The sequence below is a fragment of the Ambystoma mexicanum genome, chromosome 5p (genome assembly GCF_040938575.1).
Source record: "Ambystoma mexicanum isolate Mex_15411 chromosome 5p, UKY_AmexF1_1, whole genome shotgun sequence".
NCBI classification, from domain to species: domain Eukaryota; kingdom Metazoa; phylum Chordata; class Amphibia; order Caudata; family Ambystomatidae; genus Ambystoma; species Ambystoma mexicanum.
This window is the reverse complement of record NC_090930.1, coordinates 944,119,899-944,133,826: the sequence shown is the minus strand read 5'-3', so window position 1 is coordinate 944,133,826 and position 13,928 is coordinate 944,119,899. Positions and strand designations below refer to the sequence as shown.

At 43.4% G+C, this 13,928-nt stretch overlaps 1 protein-coding gene across 1 annotated transcript in view; it reads left to right on the top strand.

Moving 5' to 3' along the window:
* Positions 1-5,183: 5,183 nt before the first annotated feature.
* TWSG1 (twisted gastrulation BMP signaling modulator 1) overlaps positions 5,184-13,928 on the top strand; it is a 283,080-nt gene continuing 274,335 nt past the window's right edge. The window contains exon 1 of the mRNA XM_069613392.1: positions 5,184-5,212. The gene's annotated coding sequence lies outside the window, so the exon portion shown is untranslated. The remainder of the gene's footprint in view (positions 5,213-13,928) is intronic.

Below are 13,928 nucleotides of genomic sequence, written 5' to 3'. Positions count from 1 at the left end.
GGATTTGTGGTGCTTCTGATTGGATAAATAGGGCCGTGGTGGTAGCTGTAAAACATATTATGAACGTTTAGAAATCACGGAAAAAACCACATATTGATGGTTGGTTGGTTGATAGGCGCATACTATCGAGACATGAAAAATCTCGTGCTCATCGGCTTCATCGGGAGGCTGAATATTGTGAACGTTGGGAATCCTTCAATGATTTATTTGGGTAAAGTGTAAGTTTATCGATTTGGCTAATAACTGGGATAGGGTGGGAGTGGGTGGTGTTGTGTTGTGTTTGTGTGTGTGTATATGTTGTGTGTATCTTTATTATATGTTTTGGATTTAGGGTGGGAATTCTGGATGAGGTTTCTTTGCTATGTAGTTGATATCTTGTATTTTATGAATTGTTGGAATATTGTTACTTTTGTGATTCTCACTATTGTAGTTATTGTTATATATGAGTTATAATTAAATAAAGATGATTAAAAAAAAAGGATGACATGGTTGACTGTGTCAAAGGCAGAAGAAAGATCGAGTAGGATGAGGACAGATGGAATATTAGAATCAAGGTTGGAGAGCAGGTCTTCACGGATGTTCAGGAGAGCACTTTCCGTGCTTCTTGCTGCTATGAAGCCAGACTGATGGTCATGGAGACAACCAACCGAATCAGTGTGAAGCTTAAGTTGAGAGATGGCCAGCTTTTCCAGGGGTTTGCCCAGGTGAGTTGTGCTGCCGTTTTATATATTAAGGTATGCGTTTTGGGTACTTTTTCGTGTGAAAATGTAGATTTTGGGCAGTAATGGGTTAATGACAGCACATTGTTCAACTTTCCCCATTTCCAAAATGTTCTTCATGTGTGTTTGCATCATTTTCAGGTGAGTTTTGCTGCCGTTTTATTTATTAGGGTAGCGTTCCGGCACGTTCCGGGTACTTTTTCGTGTGAAGATGAAGATTTCGGGCAGTAATGGGTTAATGACAGCACATTGTTCAACCATCCCCATTTCCAAAATGTTCCTCGTGTGTGTTTGCATAATTTTCAGGTGAGTTTTGCTGCCGTTTTATATATTAGGGTAGCGTTCCGGCCCGTTCCGGGTACTTTTTCGTGGGAAAATGTAGATTTTGGGCACTAATGGGTTAATGACAGCACATTGTTGAACCTTCCCCATTTCCAAAATGTTCTTCATGTGTGTTTGCATCATTTTCAGGTGAGTTGTTCTGCCGTTTTATATATTAGGGAAGCCTTCTGGCCCGTTCAGGGTTTAACATGCATGGGCGTAATTATAGGGGGGGACAGGGGGTTTTGTCCCCCCCAACTTTTGTGGCATGCCTTTTTGTCCCCCCCCATCTTTTGGCAGGAGAGCCAGTGACTGGGGAGATGAGGGGGAGCCTGTGGAGCTGGAGAGGCGAAGCACAGGGCTATCTCAAACTGCACAGGCCTCGCCTCTTTCAGGTTTTCTGACCTAGGCCTGTGTCTGAGTCCAGTGTGCCAGATGTGCAGCCTTCATATTTCAGCTGCCTGTTACCCTAACCTAGTCTCCCCCACACGCCTCCCACCCCCCAATGCTCCACCTGGTCTGGCCCTTCAGTCCAGAATGCATGCATTCACTCATTGCCTTAAAATAAAAGGCGAAATGTTATATTCGGCAGGCTTGAAGTCCCCAGTCCACTGGGGTACAGGGAATATTCATTTTAGACGTGGGCGTAGCTAGTGAAAAGTCGCCACCCCCAACCACCATTTTCCTTTATTTGAGTTAATCTGGTTGTGTTTTGAGACCTGCCATGACACCATTTACTGGAGAGACCCTTTATATTAAAATAAACAACCCCTTGCCTTTACCCATCACTGCATCTTCTTCACTAGGCATCAAAAACAGGGTCTCCAGAACGCCTCTTTGGTGTGGTCTGGATGGGGTGTGAGGCAAATTGTGGTATTGTTATGACCTGCACATCTCACATCACCCCCGACACCCAGTGTGATCTGCGAACAAGTGATTTCTGTGAGTGAACAGATTAACATGTGTTGTGTTTAGTTGTCTGCATTCCCGCCTGTTTAATCCGTGTGTTGGTGCACGCACCTGTCAGGGCATGTCAACATGCGTGCCTGTCCCATGTATTTGCAAGTGGGCTGTCTAGTGGGTTTCGCTTTGTTTCAAATGTGTCGAGGTTCATTGTTGTCTGATGTGTTTGTCTGCAGTAAGCCCTCTTGTGTGTGTGTCTGCCTGTCCTTGGTAGTTCGTCGCTGTGTTTCAGGTGTGTATGGGGTTCTCAAAGTAAACGAGCTGTGGCTTTACTTGAGTCTGTCAGCCATGCACTCTGCCACTGTGTTTAGGACTGCACATGCGATGCTTTGACTTCACTGAGATTGTCATGTAGTGTGTGTTAAAGTTTTCTGAGCGTGTCTGTCAAGTTCTGATAAGACGTGTGAGCAGGACCATGTATTTTTATGTAATTTGTCTTTACTTTGTGTGTGTCAACCTGTCTGTGCTGTAATCTGCGTGTGTGAAGGAGCTTTGGGCCCCATTCATGGAATTTTTGGCACGGTTCAAAGTGACTTTGCACTGCCGACACAAACCCCGATTCATGGAACTGTGCAAAATTTATTTTTGCAGTGCAAAGTCAGTGCAACGTTCTTTTTGTACTGCAAAAATGACTTTGAACTGACTTTGCCCTGCAAAAATAAACTTAGCGCAGTTTCATGGATCAGGGTTTGTGTTGGCAGTGCAAAGTCACGTTGAACCGTGCATAAAATTCCACGAATGCCCTTTGCCTTTACTGGCTTTGTATGTGCTGGACAGTGGGTGCCATTGTATGACGGTATATCGTCTTAACCGTGCGTCCCGGACTGTGTGTGTAAGCATTTCTGTGAGAATTACATATATCATTAATGTGTGTGAGCTTTAATGTTTATATATTTGATGTAATATAGGTCTGCACTGGGCACTGTCTAGTGATTTAATGTGTGTACCAGATTACTGGCACATGCCATGAGCACTATTTGGTGTAAGTGTTGTTCACATCTGCCCACCCGTGTTGTGTACGTGCATGCATGGAGCAGCCATCTTTCATGAGTGAAATCTATCACTGTGTCCATGTGGCTGCTTGCATGACCTCCACTCTGGATCTTTTCCTCATGTGTGATGTGTATTTTGTCCTGAGTTCACTCTGAGCCTCCTTGTAAGAATGCACCGTGTGCAGTCTATCGACCCTTAATCATTTGGCAAGGTCCAGTTTGCACCTTTCTCAGCTCAGGGGGTTCTGCTTAGAGAATTGTGGGCTCATGCCCTTCGTGGTTCGGGCTGTCTGTCTGTTCAGAGGTTTTTAAGCGTGGACCCGGGGATAGAACCTGTGTTGTGAGCTATCCTCCTGAGACATCGGTCAGCAGGAGCTAGGGTCATTTGGAAATGGGCTTTGGGATATGAATAGCACTCCCCTTTAAATCATTAAGCCCCCCCTCATTCCCCCCAGCAAATTCAGAGCCTTCATTATACATTTGGTTACCGTTGGTTTTCTAAAGGGCCATCAGTGGCAGACCATCCTTCAGTTGGGCCTCCTGCCAGTCAATCTCCTTCAAATCCCTTAGACAATTAAATCTACTCAAAATTGTGAGATCACTCGACATTGTGAGATCTGGAGCAAACACCCAGTGACAGTCCCCCAGAACGTGTCGAAGTGCCAGCTGACATCTTATCTTTACCCAAAGTGGACTGTAACGTCTGTAGCCAATCCTGTTCCTAATCATCTAGCATTGTCCTCGCCTGCTGGTTTATAGAAAAAGCCCTGAGGATTAAAGTGGATATTGGACAGTCATTTGGCTAAGCAAACCCCACCATAGCAGGTCCAAGACCCTAGAGGGATAATATCTATTAACTAAGTAATTCCATTCAAGAATGCCTAGTACAGCAACATTCTTTACGTTCCTGCACTGGCTGAGGAACAAGAAGTATTTACTTCTGATAATTATCATTTTTTATAATTGGGGGATCGAACCTGTGTTGCTCCGTGTCGTCTTGCTTCCAAGGCAAACATGTTGCCCCTGAGCTATCCTCCCGAGACTTGTAAAATACTTTGGCGTTTACTGCTCTATAGATAAAATAAAATGAAAATCAGGGTTACACATTATTTGTGTAAACTGTTGCTACATCCAAAACAAATCAAATAAAAGATGTTGCAAGTAATTAATGAAATCAGAATAAGCAACCTAATGCGCCGTTTTAAAAATCTTGCAGGCATAAGTGCCTTGGTGGCAATAATCAAACACCAGCTCCCTTCAGCCTGCTTGCAGACCCGCTTTAGGTAAAGGTGGAGCAGGCTTTTTTCTGTTGTCGATGCAGTGAATTCTAAAGACCAAGGCCAACTGTGGTGTTATAAGTTTCAGAAGACTGGCGTTTCTTTAGAATTGAATTTTAAAGATATCCATCAGTCTTCTGAAACTTATAATACCACAGTTGGCCTTGGTCTTTAGAATTCACTGTATCCACAACAGAAAAAAAGCCTGCTCCACCTCAGTTATAACTTTCATAAGACTGGCGTTTCTTTAGAATTGAATTTTAAAGATATCCATCAGTCTTATGAAAGTTATAACTGAGCGCATCGGTAATGGACTCTTGTTGTGTAGTAGTTTATTCTTATCCCTCAGTGCCAAGGACTGCCCACGCCACCCTACCCCATTCTTTCAGTTATCATGATGTCCCCCCCCAACATTTTCAGCAAAGTTACACCACTGTTAAAATGAATGTAATTTTCCACTCCTCTTTCTCCATCTGGAGTCTTGCGGGAACTTTCAGGTATCCCGAAGAAAATGCCAATTTTAATCTCAGTCACCCAAGAGCAGGCAGATTCCTGCTGTTCTTGTAGCCAGAGTCTTCCCGGCTCCCGCTCACAAAAATCAAAACGAGGAGTCAGACGCTCCATTTAGTGTCGTGCAGGAACTTTCCCGGTATGCCCTTTTTAATCGCAGCCACCCAAAACCACGCAGATTCCGATTGCTTTGGCAGCCGCACAGCTTTCCCGGTTCATGCTCAAAAAAATCACAACGAGCGACAAAATGACGTCAGCCGCTACGTGCATGATAGGGAACGAAGCGTGGACAAAGTCACGTGAAGAATAGTAGGCGGGACATTGGCGTGATTCGTATATCGGATGGGAACACTAGACAGACACTACAGTACGGGACCGCTAAGGAATACAAGGGAAGTTTTGTAGGTGGGCGAGAGAAGGAGTCCGGGGGGTAAGCGCCCTGAGTCCCACGATAGGACCCTGGATGAATGCAGTGCATGAATGAAGCTACCACATCTATGTTTTGCGTTTCCCACACCCTTTTAGTGGCTGACCATTGCCTGCACGCCTCGCTATGCCACCTTGAGCAGTGAGAAATAGAGCTGGAATCACTCTGTCTGGAGGGTGCCCTGTTTCAATCTCAAAGTCTGCGAGGGCCAGGATTTTTGAAATTGGCTGATCAAAGACACATGTCTCCCTTGCCTCTCTTCGCTCTCCCCACACAGGGTCTTGAGCCCCTGCTCAACCTCTTTGAGCCCGAGTTATCTTCCCTGTCGGGTACCTATTCCTCCGCATGCATCGCTTGCCTAGGCCAAACTCACCCGCTGCAACCTACCTGGTCTGACAATCTTCCTCCTCCGGTTGCTTTCCTGCTTTCTTTCTCCTACCACCTCAATGTTTATTTACCCTACTCTCACCATTGTTCCTAACCTTCTTTGCAAAGGACTGGAAACTCTTCCAGCCATCACCTCTATTCCCCTGATGTTCTCCTTCCAGTTACACCTCCTCAAAAGTACTAACTTTCTGACCCCTTCCTGCTGTTATCTTTCACACTCCCGCTTATTGTCTTAACATCTTCCTTGTTGTCATTAACTTCCTCCACAGTATTTCTAACTTCTGTATCTTATCCGACAGCCGTCTGCGAGATTTCAACACTCTAGAAGTCATTTGTTCTACATCTTCACTTGCCTCCAATGTCCCGATTTCTACTTTTCTCCAAAATTGCCACAAGTCTTCTGCTGGACCCCATCCTCCTCCTTATCACCGGCTTCTAACTAGCGTTCACCGCCTCCTGGGGTCTCTAACCAGGACAGATATCTCCTGGAAAGGTCACACCGTGCCCACAGGGCTTGTAGCCTTTCCCAGTTTACCCTTGCTTGGTCTTGCTGATCTTCATGGCTCCATTGAGGGTGGGAGCCAAGTCATTCCCTGCACCTGACTCCCCATGGGTGGCACCTGACACAGGGGCCCTAGGTGGGCGGGTCAAGGAGATGGGGCTTAGGGTGGGCGTAGTTGTGGTCACGAGTGCACCATGGCGAACTTTAGGGCCAAAAGCATTTTTTTTTTTATAAAGTTGTCTTTATCACAGTTACCTATGTCTAGGGGTCTGACTAACTGGAAACAGCTGGGCCTCCTCAGCAGGCTTTGCTATCAATGGTAATATTGGAGAATCAAGCCTGAAACTAATGTTAGTAATGAACATGTTTCAAAGCTAAGGGTGAAAGAAAATTACAGCTTATGAAGACCACACCATTTCCTAGAAAAAATTGCTCTAAGAAAAAAAGATCCAATGTTTGTAATTACAACTGTGGAAATGTTTCACAAAAGTACGACGCCAGGTCGAATTATGTCTTTAATAAGTACACATGTCGCAGTACAATAAATTCAATATCGGGCCAAAAATGAACAGTTCCTTTTATAGATTTTCATGTGCAATAAGTAGAGTAAAAACACAATTGCCAGGTAAGCTTCGTAAAATAATGCAATGAGAAGACGTCCATAATAAAGTGTCCATTCATAGATTACACACCACAAAATGCTCTTGGTTTACACAGGAAAACCTGACATCCAGTATGGGGAAACCAAATGTAGAATCACGTTATTTTGCTTGACCTGTTTCTATAATGTGTGTGTGTATGTATATATATATATATATCAGGTAAATTTAGTATGTGATTTGTACACTTTTCAAGCCATCGCTAGACAATTATTTACCCTTTTGATTACCAAGCCTTAAAAATACTGATATGAAGTGTACCTGGGAAGATATGTTGTCAAGCTCTTACATCTCCACCTGGGACAGAATCCTGGTTTCGCTACTTAAGCAAAGTGTTTAATTCTGGGCAAATCATGCAATCTCATCGTGCCTGATCTACCAACATTGGGAGCCCATAAAAGCAATTCAGTTTTCAACTTTGTTATGCACTCTCAAGAGTCACTAAACTTGAGTTAATGATAATTATTGGATATGTAAATAGCGTTTCGCCAAACCACTATACATAGAACATATTCACATCCAATAATGCCCCAACTAAAGTTGGCACTGATTTATTGACCTTGGAAGGATGAAAGGCCGAGTTGGCCATGCCAGTATTAGAATCTTTGACCTGCAGACATCGCACACTCACATATGTGCTCAACTCGCTGAGCTACCTTGTTACTTAATAATATACTGTCCATTCCTATAGCACACAACATAAACTTCGTTTGGCGCATATGTGAAAACCTTGATTCAGGATGAGCAAAATAAACATCTCCTATTCTTTTTGCTTGACCCATTTCCATAATGTATATACATTGGGAGCCCATAAAAGTATTTCACTTTGCAACTTTTCTGTTTGGCCACCCCAGGTGCAACCCCGTTATCCTAAACTATGATCATTGTGTGTGCGCTCGTACTTCATGCCTCCCCTGCATAATTCAGTGCCCCACTTTGGGACACCCCAGCCAAAAGAGCCTGGACAGCCACTGCAAAGCACACTTTAAGCATGTGTGGGGCGCATTTGTTGTTTGGGGGACAAAACTGGGAGGGAAGTCAGCTGTCAAGACTGCCAACAAGTGGTCTGTGGACCAAGTGAAGTGACACTTTTGTTTTAGCCCCTCGAGGTGCCTCAATGATCCTACTGGCCCCCACTCTTTTACCATTCTATCACTGCCTGCGGTCTGATAGTCATTGCTGTGTGTTTTCAGTTAATGATGTAGCGCCAACTTGTTACTATTCTTCCCAATCAAGCTATTCTGTTAACGGATTGCGTGTGGAAATGCTGAAGAACAGTTTCAAAAGAACAGCTAGAATGTTTCCCAACGCAAAAGCAAGAGCCCCACTGTAAAATGTGCTAGGAGTATCTCTAACAAAACAATTAGAAGCTGTCCATGCTATTTAAATACCAAAAGGGGGGGGGGGGGCAGATTTCGTTGCCATCCCTTTACAGGTATGTGTCACAGGCAGGATCCGAACATGGGCCTCCCATGACCTAATGAATGTACTTAACCACTACACCAATGAGATTCTTTTAACACGGCGAATGCTGCGGCAGAATGTGTCCTTTGTGTTTCTTCCTCTCTGACATTTATGTTATGGGAATGGATGCCACTGGCTGGAGTCACAGTAGAAAGGGCCTTGTGGCGTGTGTCTCAGAGAGAGGCTGGGAAGGAAAGGAGCAGAGCAGGGCACAGGGGCCCGCTCGCCGTTTGTCCGCTTGGCGACCTTTAAATCCGCCTCTGCCTCTCAGCCACCCACCCACCCCAGTGTAGATTCTTCCAGTCCCCCATTGCCTGGTCTCGCCACTCTTGTGTCAATCGTGTTAGGCTAGACTTTATTTCAGTGCGACAGGGTAGTGCCTTATTTGGGAGTAGGATAGCCCAGTAATAGCAAGGGTCTGCAACCTGAGGTTCTACAGATGTTTTGGACTACAACTCCCATGATCCCTCACCATTGGCTATGCTGGCCAGTGCTGATGGAAGCTGTAGTCCAAAACATCTAACCCTGTAGGGTACGTGACAAATCCCTTCTCCCCAAGGCTAAGCCACCCCCTTTGAGGTTGGCCCGCTCCACAAGATCCTCCCTTGGAGTCTTGGTAAGTGGGACCTCACTAGGAGTGACCTCCCCTTAGGGGACAAGGACTCTTGTTCCCAATGGGAACTATCTGCATATATGAGACTGCCTTCCATCAAAGACACTGTCCTCCTTTCTGGCTATAGACAAAGTTGAAACTAACACGATTTCTGAATGAAAAGGCAATACCCCTTTAAGAAGAACTTCGTATGAAAATGGGACGTGGAGGGCTGGGGGAGATGGAAGGGGGAGAAAAGAGGGAGAGGGAATAAAGTATGCAGGGGAAGCCCCCTGACGTCAGAACGCTAAGGAGAGTTGGAGCAAAGTGTGGTTGTGGAACCCACGGCACTAAGAAAAGCAGAGGACGCCAATCGGAGATGCCTGAAGACTGGCGAAGCAGACAACGGGGAAACGTTGTCTGGACAGAATACAAAGAACCGTCTGTTGTGTCACGACGGAGGTGCAGTGGTGCGCCTGGCGCCTGTCCAGCAACACTAAAACATGGAAACGAGGGAGTGTGAAAAATCCCATCCACCATCTTTCGCTGAACACGGCAAACTGCAGAGACTCGAATGAGCGAGAAGCCCAAAAGCGAGAGAAGAGAACAATATACCTGAGCGAGTGCCGATCCTCACAAGTTTACCCATGACAAACGCAGGTACTGGGGTGGACTGGAGTGGCGGGAAGCAGCCAGGAGAATATGTAATGAAAAGAAGAGACTATTGATTCCACCAGTGCAATAGTGAATTAGAGAACCAGCAGAACTAGATACATGAAGAACTATTCAAAGAATAAGCATGATTGTGAATCATTAGGAAAGTGGAGACAAACCTCCTAGGAGAGAGCGGGAGAAGATCCTAAGAGAGCTAATTACTGAAGAGTGGGGGGACAACTTAAGGAAAAGTTGTTGAACGTGTTATGAGATAAGAATAACAAGTGAAGTCAATAAGGAGGGAAAAAGCCCATTAAAGAGATGCCAGGGTCGAAGGATGGGGGACACACAAGCTTGACAAAGCAAGTAAACAATACAAAGTGAAAGGAAGATGTCTGAGCGACTATTAAAGAGAACAATGATATGGGTCAAAGGGTCTGAAAGACATCTATGAACAGTTAGGAGCTGCACAAGCTCGTGAATTAATCCTGAAAGTACTAGTAGAAGAGATTATCTAAGTAATAAGTTGTGCTATAAAGAGACATTTGCCTATTGAAGTTCGAACAAGAGCACAGAGGAAGTGTCACAATAAAAGTCAGAGGGTAGACCACCAGAAGAGAGATGTTCTGTTGGCCTAGTTTAGTGGTAGGGCCAGCTAGATTTAGTTATGGACTGAGGACATTTGACTTTTTATTTTTTTTATTTTTTTTACTTTTTTTAAATTTGTGTTGTAGTTTATTACAAAAACATGTTTACACATTAACATTTCACACACCTTCCTCTGCTAGTAATCCAAAAGGAAAGAGCAAAAAAGCCTTTACCCACTTTCCTCACATAAAATCTTCTTTGAGTCCATCGTCCCACTGTGTACATGTCTCCATACACCATCCCTTGTCAGGCGTTCCTAATATAGACTCCTTGAAATGTACAGTAGCACATGCAAGCAATTTTTTTCTCCATGTAGGAGCAAAGTCCACCATTCATTCGCAGATAGCGAACTTGTATTTGAGATGTAGTTGTCTTTGTTTCCTCACAACTGGCCACGTAACTAACAGATGTTTAATCGTTTCAACTTGATTGTCTTGTTTGCAAAATCGGCAACAATTAACTTCAACACCAGTTTGTTTCCGCCTATACAGTATTTCGTTTGTGTGTAGGAATCCGTAAGAATTGATTACGATGATATCTACTTGGACATTTCTCTAGATAGCTAGGCACTATATTTGCACAACGTGGTTCAGTTGGATAGTCCCTTAGCATTTTGTTGTTGGTTCTTTGTTTCCTTGTTTCAATCCAATCTCTCTGTTGTAATTCAGGAGTCTCAGTTCACTATCAATGCATCTTCATTGATACTCAGATCCTCCAGTTGTTTTTGCCAAGTCACATTCTTCATTCAACGTCCAGGTACCAGGGGTGTTGATGGTTGTGTTTAGAATGCGATACGGAGCTGCTGCTTGAATCATGTACAGCTTTCTGTATAGAGAGATCCCTTTCTATAGTGTTGCGTATAGTGAGTACAAACCAAGTTAGTTTCTTATGAGACTCATTGAAACGCTTTTAGGGAGATGGAGCATGCTTTTCCAAAAGGGTTCCTCTAATGGGGTCCAGATTGTCCATTTTATACCCAAGGCTGCTTCAGCCCCATAAGTTATTGCTGGTACCACATTTGACCCATATAACATTAATAAGGGAAGCATTGAAAATGTGCCATATCTGGCATGGATTATTGACCCCGGTGAGGCAAGCATTTTCATTTTTGTTTTTAGCATGTTTATCCAAGTTGTTTCTGCAGCGAATATATTGAACTGGTCTCCCAAGTATCTAATTGAGTCACATTTCGAAGATTTTTTTTCCATGAGAAACTGGTCTTTTTCTTGATTCCATACATTATGCTTATAATTTTTGATCACTTTTGGTTGATAATGAGATCATTTTTATACATGTATGCTTCCAAGTGCGTCAATTTGCGTTGCAGACCTATTGCGTGCAGTGTAAAATCGCAAGATCATCTACATATACTATATGTTGGCCATTGATTTTAGGAGAAAAATCTGCAACGCTTCATAGGGTCATGGGCAAGTCGGCTAGATATGTTGAACAAGGTGGCCGCCAATGGGCGGTCACACCCTTGTCGGTTTGAACATCTGATGACAGGTTGCCTTCCTTGTTCAAACGTATTCTAACAGATGTGTTAGTATAAAATACCATAGTGATTTTGAGTAATGTTTCAGGACAGTTCCATGTACGTAGTTTCTTCCAAATCTATTTAGTGTATCGAACGCTTTTTGTAGGTCGATAAAGGCGAGGAATAAGTTGGACTTGCTTTTGATGGTTTTAGCTTTTAATGTATTCAGGATAAATAAGTTGAGGTTGGTCCCTGTTCCCTTGGTAAACCTGTTTGTCAAATATCCATTATTTGCTCGTTAGACGTCCCGCGTACAGGTTGTTTTTCGTATGTGCGCTGCTAGTAGTTTTCCTATAACGTCCTAACAAAGCAAAGGGCCTATTATTTTTTTGGGTCCAATCTGTTCCCATGCTTATATATAGGCATTATAATGCCGGTTGTCCACAAGGGAGGCAGTTTCCCAGATGTCCATATTTGCTGAAAAATTGCTTTAATAAATGTTAGCCATTCTTCCGGGGCTTTTTTAAATATGTTAGTCAGCCCATTGGGCCCAGGTGCGTTAGATGATCTTAGTTTCTTGATGCATTCAATTATTCCTGATCGATTGCAGGTAATCTCCCAAGGAAGATGCTTTCCTTGCATCGACAGTTCCTTCTTGTTTTTATCTGCAAATACCTCTGTATAGTAAATTATCCAGTCCTTTTCGTTTGTCCTTACCAAGCATAGCCTGTTGGTTGGCCGTCGTCTGATTTTAAGAGTCCATGTTTCACTGCCATTCGTTTTGCAGATTGCTCTAAGCATTGCTTCCCCTTGTTCTTGATCTCTGAGGTATTTATATGACCGTACCCAGTTTCGGAATTGTTGTTTTCTCTGGTTTAACAGCCTAAATCGTAGTGGTTCCATCATTTTTTAGGTCATTCCTCAGACGTTTCTTTTGCTGAGCTACTTGCATACTTTGGTGTCTGTGCTGGATACTTAAATCCTTTTTGTGTAGTCCTGTAGACTCCCAAAAAAGGCACATATGGCCTGTTTGAATTAGCATTTGGATCCATACTTAGAAATGTCGCAGTTAATTCTCCTACATCCTTGTTTTGAGAATTTCAAGTGATTTCTTCCTTGATTGATTATAGGGATGAACTTGCAAGAGTTAGCAGGCCTATTTTCCTCAATCTCCAAGTCAGTCGAAGCACATCATGGTCACGCAGTGTTGTGCTTAGAATGTCCAGTCTATCAATGATGTGACAAAAATATCCCAAGCTCCATATGTAATCGATAGTATATGCTGCAACTAACCTTCCATGTGGGTTTTCCCAGGCATGTGGCCCGTTGCCTGGCTGTTAGTCATACAACAATCGCGCATCACAAGGTTGCAGTGCCAGAGGTAATTCTTTGTTTTTTCTATGGACTCAGTGGTATACCTTTGATATTCAAGTCGCAGCATAGGAGTATGTGACAATTCAGCAATTTTAAGTAGGCATTGTCGATTTATAGTCCTTATTCTACCAATGAATTTTTCAGTAGAGATGAGCTTGGGATTCCAGTACAAGTTCAAGAGCACTGTGTACAATTGAGACTCGTCATCGGTGAACCTGTGGTGCATAATCATCCTTTGCACAAAAGGATTGATGTTATCACTCGAGTCAACTAAAAGTCCTGAGGTAATTTTGATCATAGTTAGGAGCCCTCCATAGTGTCTTCCGTAAGTTCCTTTTTGTTCAGGATTTAGTAACGTTATATACTCATCACCCATTGCAATATCACGCAACAATGGCTCTTGTAAGCAAATTATATGATGTTCAAGTTGTAGCCCTTGGTTTCCAAATAGATTTTTGAACCCTCTAGTATTCCATCATATGAGGGTTCCCGTATCTAAATTCCATTGTTCTTGTGGCTAATCATGGTGTTTATCTGCAAAAACTCTTGGAAGGCAATTCTAATTTGTTAGGTTTCCATCTCTGTGTTTCGGTTTCCATCTCTGTGTATTTGCCATGTGAATCTTAGTGCGAGTTGGCTTGGTTTCGTAGGTTACTGTTAGGTGTTTCTTTTCTTGCTCGATCACTGCCATTCGTTTTTGGTTTTAGTCTCTTTCAACTTTTTTGATACTGGTCAGAGACTTTATTTTCACCTCTTCGTACTCAGTCATAAGCGCCTGAGGCATTTGGGGTTTCGTATTTCAAACCCATATGAAAGGATGGCCACATTTGCTGTTAACACGTTCGGCTAAAGAGCTACCTTTTATCATATGTAAAATCACCCAGTCAACTCTAGATTCTTTAACATATTCAAGTATCGCAATATCCGCAGAGTTGACTGTTCTCAAGCTCGGTACACGGTGT